We start from the raw sequence: 14,628 nt of genomic DNA on the forward strand, positions 1-14,628 counted from the left end.
CTTTTTGAAGTTCTAATGGATTTACGCAGTCTTAAATGGGACATGGTTTTCTGGTTTGGCAGAATCCAGCCTACAGCTGTGCATAAGAGACTAAACTCTTCTACATGCAAGTCATGAAAACAGATAAGAACAGGTCTTTTAGATCTTACGTTTAAAAATCAAAACCAAGCAAAGCTTCTGATTTTTCTCTTGAGTTATTTTATAACTCAACCTGTTTTCAGTGGAAACTTAGCTCTGTTTATATTTATTATTCCTTTGTGTGCTCATATTTTCTCTGCTATAAGAGTTAATGGAGTTGTAATTTACCATATGCAACAAATGAATATGAGAAAATGATGCTGTCACGCAAAATCATGCTCTAAATGTAACTGCCACATTACGAAATATTGAAAAATAAAGTCATGTTTTTGCAAATATATGTAGTTTTTCTCGTTTACAAACACATACTTCCAGAGTCAAATGTTTAAAAAGGATCCCCTCGATGTGAAGACTGCATGTTCACAAAAACAGCCAACTTTGAATTGTTGCCTGTCAAGTAACTGAAGAGAATAAATATCCAGGCTGGTACACATAATTCATTTCTCTAAGCATAGTACCAGACACAAAAACCTGAGGAAAGAAAAATGTAGATGTAAGCATTTAGAAATGTATCCCTGTTATTTAACAATAATACACAGAAAAGCACTGTGATATCATCACAAGGAAATGTTATCATCCTGTATAAATTTCATATTCTTTTCTTTCTAACAGAAAGTGTTTAAGTCACTAATGTAGAACCTAGATTAGCAAAAAGAATAGGAAAATTTCCTGAGTCTGCAATACACCTATTTTTGCTTAAAATATAAATTAAATTTTAAATGGATGAGATATTAGGAAATGTAGTACCCCCTATAATGTAGGAGATGTTAATAACAGGGACCTCCTGTACATCGCTTTGCCTGACAAGTTTATAAACACTTTGCAGACTTTTCTGCAAGGCCTCAGCATTAGAAGCAGTGAGGCAGCATCCAGGACGATGCAGCTCTTTCTCTTTGTCAGACCATTTTCCATTTCTGAACTGGCTCTGCACCACTAGTTGTGTGCACATACCACAGTCTGGGACCCCTTAATCTGTGTCAGGAATCTGCGTGAGAGCAGTGAGCCCACATAGAAGAATCCTCAAAGTTTGTACTTCAGCAAAATGAGAGATGTTGATACTCTTTTAAACAGTTTTAGTGGTGTATCAGAGTGTGCCAACTGAACAATAATGAAAAAATTCACTGATCTGACATAGTTTATGTTTCTTCTAAATCTTTTGATTATTTGGTTGGGGAAGATCTTGCAGATCATGCATTATAATCTCCTGGGCTGAGCGTGATGTTCCTGTACAACAAGCCAGCAAAAGTGTATCTAACTTATTTTTGAACATAACTAGCAAAGGTGATTCAGGTTCATAGGTAAAAAATATTTTTCATTATATAATTGCTTGTCTGCTAAGACATATTTCCTTTTATCTGGTTCAGATCTTTCACTTTTAATTTACACCATTAATTCTAATCTAATTCTTAAAAGGAAAGAAAGCAGTTATTCCTTTAGCTTTCTCTTTAGATGTAAGCAACTGTAGATAGCTTCAAAGATAATTAAGTAATACCAACTTAGGGCTCCAAGATTTATGATAATCACCCTTGCCAGGCTTATGTTCAAATGAGCAAAATAAAAGCAGCTTAGCAAGGTAGTTGGTTTAAAAAGCTGTTTGTCAAAAGATATCCTGAGCAACCAAACCTAGACACAGGAACCAAACCCAACTGTTTATAAATAATATCTTCACTATTGAAGATAAATTTGGGGGATTTTTTAGATCTGGGTTGGTAATTTCAAAATACTTTTGGCAAACTTTTATACAAAATATTAACAATCTCCAATATATATTTGTTCTGAGAATTAGATTTACTACCACAAAATCCCATGGAAAATCCCAAAATCCATTTGAAAGCTACTCACGACTACTAGGTTTCACAAAAGTAGGAATTAGAAAGAAATATAACGAAGTATTAACTCAAATTCTGAACTGTGCCTATGAAGTGCATGCTGCAAATAGTAAATCATATAAGACATTCAATCAGGGAATAAGTATCTTTTATGACTTATTTTATTGTGACACAAGTTCAAACTTTTGCAAGAAACTTTTTAAACAATAGGCAGAATATGATTTTTTTTCTGAAGAACATTGCAAATTCTCATCTCAGTGAGTAATATTGAGCACTGCATAATGTTGATAGCTAGTGTGGTTGTTTATATTCCACTCACTTCTCTTTTGAAGTCCCAGACTTTTGTCACACTATTTTCTCTAACTTCATTATAGCTTGTACTAAAATGTACAGATAAGTCGTAACAATTTTCCTATAGACCATCCCATGTCTGAAGTCATGGGAACATTGGATGCTTTGCCTGACCTCAAAGAAGTTAATTTTCATTGTGTTACTCTTGGTTTAGTGGAGGAGAAAATGAAATCAAGAATGTCTCCTTTGGTTGCAAAGAAGCTATGTTTAAAAGAAAATTGAAATATTTCAAATCAACATCAGAACAGTAAGTAGTAATACCTAAACCAGACAAGCTGAGGTTAAGAGCTTAAAAGCTCCTCTCTAACGTTCAGATAAAGGATAATTGTTACAGCAACACTCAATTAAAAAAAAAAGAAAAAAGAAAAAGGCAACATGAGAACTGAGACAAGAGACAAGTGAATACAGAAAAAAATATCCCATTATTTTGGGGCACAGTCAAACGAATCGATCCTCCTTTCCAAGGTCTGAAAGTACTAGCTGCTCCTGGGAGAGAGCAGACTCTGCAACTCTTATGTTGTGCAACGCTTTCCTGAGAGCTGCTTCTCTGGATCTGCTTGGCTGCTTGCGTGAGAACCCAGCACGGGGACTTGCACAGGAGGTTCACATATCCTAGTCCTGTTGCTCTACAGTTCTGGTTCTGTATTGTCTCCCAGACGAAAAGTCCTCTCTAGCAAGGGCAAAAAACAATTTATGCCTCCTCTACATGTGTGAAATCCTGACTCTCGCCAGAGGCCGCAGCCTTAACCTTAGCTCAGGTTAAGAGCATTTGCACCACCTCCCATAAATGACAACGGTTTGTATGGCTGGATGGGGACACCTTCAGCCAGAGGTACCTTCAAGTTTCAATGCAGGACTAAATCTATAATTTTAAAGATGCCCAGAGGGATGGTGAGTGGTTACTTCCTCCAAGCTCTGAGGAGAACCCCAACATGTAAAAGATGTTCACAGAAAATCCTTTGACTACATTTACACTCACTCTATGGGAAGCCAAATAGAGCCTTTTTCTGTCAAAACTGGATTCATATCATCAGACATGGTAATTTTATTTATATTTATTTTTATCCATTTAAGGGAAACAGCACATAATTGAATGGTGAATTGATGCCACCTGAATACAACAACCTAGATGAGTTGCAGATGTCAGATGTCTGGTTACTCTAAAGACAAAACCAAATGTATGATACTGAAGGTGGATATAGCATTGCCCATACTTAGCCTGAGACAAGATAAACGTTTGAAGAGATCATTAATGTTGAGGGAGGAAAGAAAGAAAGATTCCTCTAATAAGTCGTTGGTTTTAGTCAAATGGCATATCTGTTATGCTAGTAAAAGATTTAGAACATTATAACCTTGAAAAGATAGATGAATGATGCAACCACTGGTGGCATATACGACTATCACTGGGGCATAAACACATGTGTACACACTATTACCTGCACAAAATTACTGCCATTAAAAAACAAAAGTGTTGATGACCCAACGTTGAGGTCCTGTTTACCTTTTTGTCAAAGTATTTCTTGTAATTTTGAATTTACCGAATTCCTAACATGACAAAAGCCTGAGACATAACTGTTTTAGAGAATAATGCTTAACATAAATGACAGTTCCTTTTTCTCTCCTACTCTGAATTTCATAGCTAGGCACTGTAATCTATTTCTCTATTGTAACCATTTGATAGCAGATCTACGCACAATGTTCAAGTCTGAAACTATTAAATCAACCTTTATAAAAGAAGTTTGGCTGGCAGTCAAAGTCTGGCAGAAGACAGCAATATTAGGATTCCTGATAATAGTTGCCCTTCACGTGGATAAAGTTATCTGAGTGGGACTAGAATGCCGAAGTGTTCACAAGCAGATATATTAATAATAATGAATTTAAGGCAACTCCCTGTAAGTTTGCCCCATAGTATGTTTTTCATCCCACACATTTAAAATAAGCACAGATAGTAACAACTCAAGAAAGCTGAGATTTGAGTAATTAAAACTCACTTCCATTATACTCACACTTCAAAGTGCCTAAGGCATCTGATCTTAGTTGTTTCAGGAGATCCAAATTAATACACAAAGTAATAGAATTTATATTCAAACATAAAAAGTTCTCCCATGTATACACAGACCAAAATCTTCTGATGTATTTATCTTGAACTATATTAAGATTGACAGAGTTACACTAAATCTCATTGCCTATGAATGAAAATATTAAAAAATTGATATGCAGTTAAACTGGAGCTTTCAATAGGTCCTGCATCTGGATACATATACCTAATAGCTGGTGTTTTTTGCAATTCTCTTTTTAGACTAGAGTCAACATCCAGCTCTCAGGAGCTGTGGAAAATTCTCAGGAGCTCTCATCTTGATCCCCTGTGGAAAGATTTTGGGCCAGCTGATCAGCATTGGATATTGTTGCAGTATTTCTGTGACAGTGACAAAATGGATAAAATAGCAGAATATGGATAATAGAGCAGTTTCACTTTGTGAAATATAATAACTGATGATTACTCAACTAAGTTGTTAATATAAAATTATCTTAATCATATATTTTTGCTTTATTATCCCTTCTGGCTTTATAAAATGTATATTGTTTGAATTACAGTACTTTGGAATCTAGAAAATCATAATCTTCTGGATGGCTGCTGTTGGCAGAAAATATACAATTTTGAGATATAGGAAGGGTAAAAATGTTGCTTAGTCTTCATAGCTCCTCCAAACCAAAACCAAGTCCTCTCTGCATTGGTCTTTACATCATGTAGAAACAGAGCTTAAATATCCCTTGCAGAAATTTGGCATATAAAACACATAAAAAAGCTAATATTAATATTTCTTCCTTTCTACTCTTCCACTCCCCTTTTTTTCTTCTTTGGCTGCTTCAAACAGTGAGGTGACTCTTGCGCTAAGAGGTTGGTCCTTATTTCTAGGCCTCATTCACATAAAAATTTTCTGGAAATAAACCCTCGGTCTTCCACTAAGAAATCTTAATTTAGAATGGGTTTCTTCCTGTCCCTCACTTTATCAGTATCTGTCATTAACACTAAACTATCTTCCAAGGAACTGAAGAGCCTTGAACGTTATGGTTTCAATTTTAATTCCATGCACATCTTTATCACCTTTATTTATCTTTACTCCTCATATATAAGAATGCACAGCAAGTAATATTTTTCAATTTTGAATTAAATCTTTAAAAATATTAAATTTCTTAATACTTAAGTGCTAATCTAAGCACCTTAATTCTAAGCATTAAGATAGTTTAAAGCAAAGACAGTGCTGGCAGTATCACCTCTGTTTTGTACTCTCTCTTTAAGAGCCTTGAAAGATTTGCACATGCCAAGACAATTTGCTTTATACTCTCTTCTACATGTTTTGGTGGATATGTAAAGAATTTATAAGGCTGGTAATCCTATGGGCAATGCCACACCATTTAGAGTTCTCAGAGCTCGATTAAAAAAAAATAAAAAAGTCTAATGTGCTAATAGGCTACTGCATTGTCTCATTAAATTTTTCCATATTTTCCTTCTTGAGTACTGGTATTTTTAATATTTCGATTCTGGAGACAGCTGTTTCCATTTCAATTTTATATTTAAAATCCAATTTAATCAGATTTACCTAAGTGCAGATTCAACTTTGGCATACTTTTTTACTGCTGTCACCACACCTAAAAATATGGAATAATCTTTCAGCAACAGCATTTTATTCAAGACCTTCAGTGAGTTTCTAGGTGACCTGGATGCATTATTGCATGATATGTCATCTCCTTCATTCTGCCTCTTTTGCTTAAAATATATATTATTTAAGATCTTTTGCAGTTTTTGATGTCTTTCCTTCTATAAATATTCTTTATCCTCCCACTTTATAGCTCTTCTTATTCTCGAATTATGAGCTTAGTCCCATTGCTTCTCTATTTTGTCATCCTCATGTTTACAATATCAGTGTTATTGGATGTGGTATCTTCTCTGATGCCACCACGAACATTTTAGTGCTGGTCTTTTCATGGTTTCCTGTGTTTTCCTTTGAGTAGTAGACCTCACTAGTATTAGACATCACTTTGACAATTTAGAATTTCTTGCACCTATATCTATCCTAGCTAATATTTTTCTTAAAGCCTTAATTTGCAAAGTTTGGCCAAACTATGAACAACATCAAAAATAAACTCCAAGTGTTCCCTTTTGTTCTTTCTGCTGTCCTTTAAATGTTGCTTTTTAAATATACTATGCCTATAAAATGAGCATCAAACTTTTACGTTTTTAGGTGTAATCCATCTGCCACAGGTAGCATGTAGAATATCTAATAAATGAAAGATACCTGGAATTTTTAAAATCTTTGAATTCAGTAGCTCATTTATATGATTTTTTACAACTAAATACCCTTAACATTGTCAGATGGACCACAAACTCCATTGTATTAAATTGAAACTTCAATAGTTAGAGTTTTAGCATTTCAAATCTGGTGCAGTCTCTTGCACGTTATGAATACCTACTTGTATATAATCATTCTTTTCATAATTTTATAGGTATTCTTGGTCTTCTATTTTTTTTTTAATTTTTACAATTTCTGTTCAAGATCCTTGACATATAATCCCCATCCTGCTTCAGCTTCCACTTCCAGCGTTCTTAACTTTCTGCTGCATTTCTCCCTATTACTTCTGCTACTTTCATAACAGTCTTGCTAACAGTGCAAAAAGATTTGAGGGCTTGTTGTATCTTTTTAATTTTTCTGTACTCTATTTCTGAATAAAGTATACACAGTATACACAGAAGCAAGAAAAAGGCATAGTTCCCATCTTTCTAGGTATGAAATGCCTGCCTGATTCAGACGTTTTCCTAAAACATTATTATAACCCTGTTACACATTGCATTGTCTTTTAAAACTTTCAATAGTAAGTGTAACACCCACAAAAGGTAAGAATTAATGCATATAGCTCATTAACACAACAAATAAACCAATGTGTAGAGTGGAAATCAGAATTGTCATTTTAAAATGCTTTGAGATAGGAAGGCCACTGAATATCTGACAGTAATTATTGTCTCTGAACTGCATGGCTATTGCTAATTCTCATAACAGTCCTTTGTCTCCTCCCGACACGGGGAAGCATTATTCTTGCCACAGAATTCATTAATTTTTAATTAAGAAATCAATTTGGAAAATAAAAAACCCCGCTTTTTTTCTGCTACATTTTGAAATTCACATTCTTCTTGCTTCTTGCATGGAGTGGGCAGGAGAGACAAATTCAGTATGACAAGCCTTAATTTGCATAGCTTTGAAGCCAGGGACATGGAGTCACTCCAAGTCAATACGGAGACGCTAGTTTATCATGTCTACGTACGCTTGTTCATGCACAGCACCATCTGATGTTTATGTGCTAAACAGAAATACTGGCATTAAGTTAAAGTTGTCACACAGTTCAACAGGGTTTGAAAATAATTATGACACCGCCAGTTTGGATTTGATCTCAACTCTCAAGGATGTCACTTATACAATTTCCATAAAACTAAAACTTTAAAAAAATAGACTTACAAATTTAAAACTTTGGGCAGTTTTATATCACAAAGTTGAATAACTCACTTATAACAGCATGGGATGAAGAATTATGGGTAAATACTTTGAAAATCTTATCTATTTTCACTGGTAGTGGGCCAAAATCTGCAGTGTTTAAAAGTTTCTATTCCTTTCCTAACTTTCTTTTGGCAGCCTGTCAGGTTGATTCCAACCCTGTTTTCTGCCAGATGGAGTGCAAAAAGGGAAACATCTGCTTCAGTCTGCCAAGGCATTGAATCTAAAATATACGACTGCTTCTTCCAGAGCAAGAATTGGTACTCTTAAGCACAAAAGAAGACAGACAGGGCTTTCTTTTGTAACAGGATACCTCTATATCACGGCACTTTGCCAGAACAATGTAATGTGAATTGGTATAAATGGGAGGCTGGCCCATTATTACTGTAAAATCATTGACATTCACACCAAGAATTTCTGTGTCAGGCATACAATTTCAAGCAGGAGGCAGGGCCGTGGGAGGAGAGCTGATGTAGGTTGAAAAGAAGAAACTCCTCCAATCAACTCCTGTCTCGTGCTCCTCTTTCACAGTGCTGAGAAATTTGTTTTCAGTATAGTGCCACTGTTTCTAGTCGGTTCTTGGATCTCAAATGCCTTATATGGAGAACCAGACATAAGCGGCAACACAGCCAAGGAATGTGTTTTTCTTGGACCCCAGACCTGCAGTGCCAAACCTACAAGAAGTTTTCATGTGAAGGCAAGCACCCACCACATAGCTCCCCGACTTCCTAATGCTCCTTGCACATTCAGGCTGCATCCATTCATGAATCAGTTCCTTCATTTTTTACTCTGGTCGGGCCCCTTAAACAGTTGAATCCTACTCAGAACAGGGCTGGAATAGAGAAGTCATTTTGGGCTGGAATATGGAAGTCATTTAATAGACAGAAGAATGCAGAGTGAAGAGATCTGTAACTGGGCTCATGTCAAAATGCACAGCTTCCCAGAGACATCTGTTCTCCGTGTGCCTCTGCATATGCTACCTACAGCCAAGGCTCCAGCAGCTGTGCAAAACCAGCAGCACTGGTGCCAGCAACTGGCTTTTGTCCCACTGTGGTCCCAGAAGGGTACAAAACTGTGAGACTGTATAATGTTTCTATAAGCGATAAAAGAAAAGCAATGACCTCAGTACTCTCATTGCATCCCTGACACTGAAAATAGGGGTTTTTTCTTTGTTAAAAGGCTCACCGCCAAACATAAATGTTTGAAGTGGGTAGGAAGGGGAGAAGCAGAATGAAATGATGCTGCAAAAAGATGTGGGATATTTATTACCAATGTTTGTTTTGCACCTGGTATGCATCTACTTCAGAAGAATTTGGGGGTATGGAGAGAATATGGGACTGGGTTTAATTTTCATACTAGTCAGAGTAATTTTTCTTCAGTCTTTCTATCTGACATATAGTTTTTTTCTCAATCAGTAACTGACTTGTACATGCTCTGTGCTTCAGTGAAAGTAGATATAATACACTGGATATCAGCGTGAGACACCTTTGTTTTTTGAAGAAAAACAATTATTTTTATAAGTTGAATTGTGCCATTATTTTCACTAATTCCAGGTTTTTCACCAGCTCTTTGTTTTTGCTCTCTGATTCCGCAACTATTGTTTTACTTCAATGGAATAAGGACCTTGAAGGCATCAATGGTGCTTTGAATTCTCTCAGCAGGCCATGACAGGCCTTTGTTCTCTATATTAATGGATTGCCAATGAAGAAAGAAATATAGGCCTGTAGTAAACAGGCATAGGAAATGTAAATCATTGATTTTTCAGTGATGTTACTGGCAAATTTTTATTGTCCAGATAAGTGGACAGGGGGTTTAAGCAACTTAACTAACCAGCTAGTGGCAAGATCTCTGCCACAGACATCACAAAGAAGTGTAACAGTCAGCTCTCTGAAGAGTTTTGGCCTCAAATTGATTTTTTGGCTCAAACTTAAATTCATTTTTCTGGCTTCAAAGTCATTTTGAAGCTTGATTTTGTGTGTTTTGTTTCTTTATGTAATGGAAGGACATATTAAAAAAACAACTATGATGAAGAAATCTCTTACAAACAGATCTAAAGAAATGTCTTAATTAGCATGATACATTTTGTTGGCCTTCTAAAATCTGTCTCTATTTGTTGAAACTTTATCTTTGATTTTCTTAAGAATTTACTTTAAATTCTTAAGACTGTTCACTGCAAATCTTTCTTGGCTGTATTTATCTGTAAGCTTTGCTTTAATTTTATTTTTACTGCTGCTTCTATGACTGAGAGAAGCCAAATGAAAATCTTCTACTGGCAGTCTTAATATACACAACATAGCAACTGGAGATGTGGAGCACCACTTCTTGGCCAAAAACAAGTGGTAGGTGTACAATGTGGAGGAGGGAGCAGGATGAAAGGGAGCTGCTGGGCCTCAGTTTTGTTTTTTTAAATGTAAGACAAGTATGAAGTTAACCTGAAAGAAGAGGAAATCTCAAGAAATAGGACGGGTCTAAAATGTGTGTTGTATCTTCTCAGGATATCAACAAAGAGAAATGTAAGGAGCAGCAATGGTTGGAATGGTCTTCCTTCAGGAAGAAGGACCTGCGTGATGCCTGCTGGAGGATGTCCTGGCCTGGTATCTGCAGTCTGCAGGCAAGTTCCCTATGCAACACAGGAAGGCAAAAGCCTGACAGTAGCACAGAGGTGGGATCAGTTGAAATTTCCAGTCCTGACTGTGTTTCCCACTAGTAGCAGAGCTAGGTCAAAGAATAGATATACTCTATAGATAGGGCATAGATGCTGGGTAAGTAGGGCATTCTAGGTGACCTTTAAGTTAACCCAGGTAATGAAGGTGTGTAGATATAGCTCAAATCCTGATCTGCTGTGTTTTGTAAATCCCTAGATATCCCATTTTAAATGCTGATTAATGGTTTTTGTCATTAATTTTAATTAGATTAGCTCTAACATTGCAGTTAGAGGCATTCTCTTAATAAAACAGAAGAAAATGAACCAGCTTGTTCTCTCTAAATACTTTACCATTTTAAGTGGCGTACCAAAAAAAAAACAAAAACAAAAAAAAAAAACAAAAAAAAACCCTAACGAATGTCAAGTTACAAATACAATGAAAAAAACAGCAACATCAATTCAGCCAATGAAAAATGCATTTCTGTTGATGCTTGAAGGCATATGAGAAGTGCTAAAATATATGTGTGAGGAAATGCACTCAGTCAGAAGTACAAATGACAATGATTTAGGGAAAGATTCAAAACATAATGAAAGAAATTCCAACAGGCACCAACAAGCAGAACAAACACACTTTCTCAGATATGATGGCTGTGAGGTTTCAGAGCAGTTCATTTGATCATATGAAGTGACAATATATCGGGAGATAACATTTTCACAATCTCAGCCTCTGCAGAAAAGAAAAAGAAAAAAAAAAGAAAAGGATGTTAAAATTTACAGTAATGATACCCATCTTCTTAGTTTTGGATAAATCAGACACGTAATGGTTTTTCTGTGTGTCACCATCTTAACTGTACATTTCCCCTTGGCATATCTACTACCCATTGCAAAGTATCGTTTATATTTACCTTTTCTATTTTCTATGATATGTCATGTTCAGCTTCATTACAGTCTTCAAGCTACATTTTGTTTCCTTATATGGATATAATACTATTTTCTATTCCTACTAAGATAATTCTTTTCTATGTTTTTTCAGTATTGACCTCTTTCATTCAGTGACTCTGCATGCACTTTGTGGTACAGCCAGTGTTAAACCACTCCTAAGAACTAAAACCTTTTCTTCTGCTACATACTGACAAATTCACCCTGGTTAAGGAAAATGCACTAGTTCTTAGCTGGTGAAGCACTTTCCAGTTTAAGTGCTATTTGGCTTTAGAATCTAATGTAAAAATAAATGTGCTGCCAGCAGTGACATCAGCCAGTGCATGATGCAGACCCTAACCCACTTAAAGGAAAAATAACAGAACTGCTGCCTCAGTACTGCTGCTATTATCCTTAGGCCCAGTCCTAAGAAATTACACACAACAGAAGGAGCCATCTGAAATCAGCATCTTTTTTGCACACACCCTTTGTAATGGTTGCATAGACACTGTTTAACGGTTGTGAGGCTGGTACTTTCTCAGAGGACTTATGCCACGCAGCTCTTCCTATTGACTTGGGAAAGCATTAGCCACAGAGCTGGAAGGCAGCTTAATACATACAGGACTCACTTCGACTGCTTGGACTGCTCTAATACAGGAGTTCTGATCACGACTGAAGGGGGAAAGGTGTCTCAATTTCCTTGTGCAGCATCTAGCACAGTCAGGTAAATTTCTTCAGCTCTTTGACTTAGAAATACCCTTCGCTAGGTACAGTTGTTGCAGCTGTAATTTATGACAGCACGCACCACACTCCCGGAAAGTTTGCAGACAACACTAAACTGGGTCTAGTCAGTCAATACAACTAAACAGTCAATACACTAGAGGGCAGGGATATGATCCAGAAGGACTTCAAAAAACTAGAGAAATGGGCTCACAGGATGATTAGGAAGTTTAGGAAAACCAGCTGCACCTGGGGTGGGATAACACCTTGCACCAGGACTGTCTAGGAGCAGCTCTGCAGAAAATGAGTTGGGACTCCGGGTGGGCAATAAGTTAAATGTGAGTCAGAAGCGTGCCCTTGCAGCAAAGATGGCCAACCATGTCCTGGGCTGTATTAGCAAGAATGTAGCCAGCAGGTCCAGAAGGGTGATCCTTCACCTCTATTTAGCACTTGTGGGACCACATCAGGAGCACTGGGTCCAGTGATGGGCTCTCCAGTTCAAGATAGATATTGACATACTGGAGCCAGTTCAGCACGGGGCAACCAGGTTGCAACCAGGGTTGCAGCACTTGGCGTATGAGAACAGGCTGGTAGAGCTGGACTTGAGAAGGCTCAGGGGAGACCTTATTACTTCCTGATCAGAGGACACAAAGAAGACAGTGGCAGACTCTCCTCAGAGGTGGTATAGCAATAGGACAAGAGGCATTGGGGACAAGTTGAAACATGAAAAATTCCAGTAAGATAGTTATTAGGAGAAGCTTTCTTACCATGACGTTGTTCAAATGCTCTGGAACAAGGGCCCAGAGAGGTTATGGGATGCCCATCCTTAATGTTCAAGACTTGACTGGACTTGGACCTGAATAATCTGAGAAGCAGGTTGGACTACATGACCTCTGAAGGTCCATTCCAAACCGAATTATTCTATTTCTAAGTCATCTTGTAGTGATAAAACATAAAAGAAGAGAGGTAAAGTGTGCAAAAAGAAAAAAAACACAGAAGTCAGAGAGAAAGAGGTGGAAAAAAAGAGAAAATAGGGAAAAGACAAACTGGAGGGGGGGAAAAAAAGGAAAGACAGGGTAAATGCTGATGCTATAGTGATATCTTCAGAAAAATACCCCATTGGGTATTGTTTTAGAAATAAACTACTACAGTACATGTTTCTGTAACATTCCTAGATAACTTAGTGCTACATTTTGGAATTGCTTTACATTAGAATGATTATATTTTAAATTATATGGTTAATAATATATGGTATTTAAAATGATATTGTTCCAAGCTGAACAGTTAGAAGTCAGGAAATGAAAAGGTTTAGACTGGTTTAATTCAGCTGCTTTTACCTATGTGCTGAATGGTGTTAGTGGTGACATATTAATTTAATGTATGATCATGACCTACGTTTCCAGAAGATCCCTGTCTCTCCAAGGAAATGAAGCAGGTAATCAGTATTTCTTAGAAGAATTTATTTATTGCACTTAACCATCATAGTAATTTTTTACTGAACGCAATACTCTGGGATACTTCTATAGTACTTGTGATTTTAGCATATGAGTTCCCATAAATAGTAATGAAGATCTCTGTGAGATTTGGAGATAGTATTTTTTCTGTTTCATAAACAGAGATTTCATGTACAGACAGACAACTGTCTAAATTGTCCGCTAATGCTAAGAGAAATTTGGGTGCTTTGGGCCTGATATCCAGGCGTACTTAACAAGTTTACCTCATATGTTTTAAACACACTTCTAATTGATTTCGTTTGTCATCATAAGCTCCAAATCTGAATTCACTTCCATCATTCAGACATTTAAAAAATAAGTAATTTGTGGAAATGCTGTAATTTCACTGCGTGAAAATACACTGCCCTTCAACTTTGGTATCAGCAATGGTCAGATCTTTGTAGTGGCATACTGATAGTTTCAGTAGCAAACTATTAGCAAATTAATGGTTTCAGTGGCTGTTCCTCCTATGGACTGACTACTCAGGAAGGTAGGGCCATACACATGATTTCATACCCATTCACCAAAGAAAAAGTGACATTCATAAAACTCTTCAAGTCAAAGACAAATTTCAGAGGCAATGGTCCTTGTTAGTTTAATTGTTACGAACTCTGCTATTTCAGTTTCTCCAGATTGACTTCTTTCCATTTTGCTTTATCTTTGCTCCTATACTTCATGCTATCTCTGCTGTCATCTTTTCAGCTCTCCTCTCTTTTGTAAAGCCCACCCCAGACTGTCTTCCTGACCCTTGGATCCAGGATATCTAATCATTCCTTACCACTACTCCTGCTGCTTGGGGTGTTTATCTTGCGTTTTTTGAGAGAACATCCCTCAGATGGGGGAAAAAATCTCCCTACTTCTCTTTGGGTGCTTTCAGGTACTTGTCAGTGGTGGGCCAGAAGGCCTAGGCATGCCAAGGGTTCATATGCTGGTACAGCCTCCATTCAGACATAGAAGCTGTAAACAGATGCAGCATGCTCAGTACAGCC

The sequence above is a fragment of the Rhea pennata genome, chromosome 1 (assembly GCF_028389875.1).
Source record: "Rhea pennata isolate bPtePen1 chromosome 1, bPtePen1.pri, whole genome shotgun sequence".
Classification (NCBI taxonomy): Eukaryota; Metazoa; Chordata; class Aves; order Rheiformes; family Rheidae; genus Rhea; species Rhea pennata.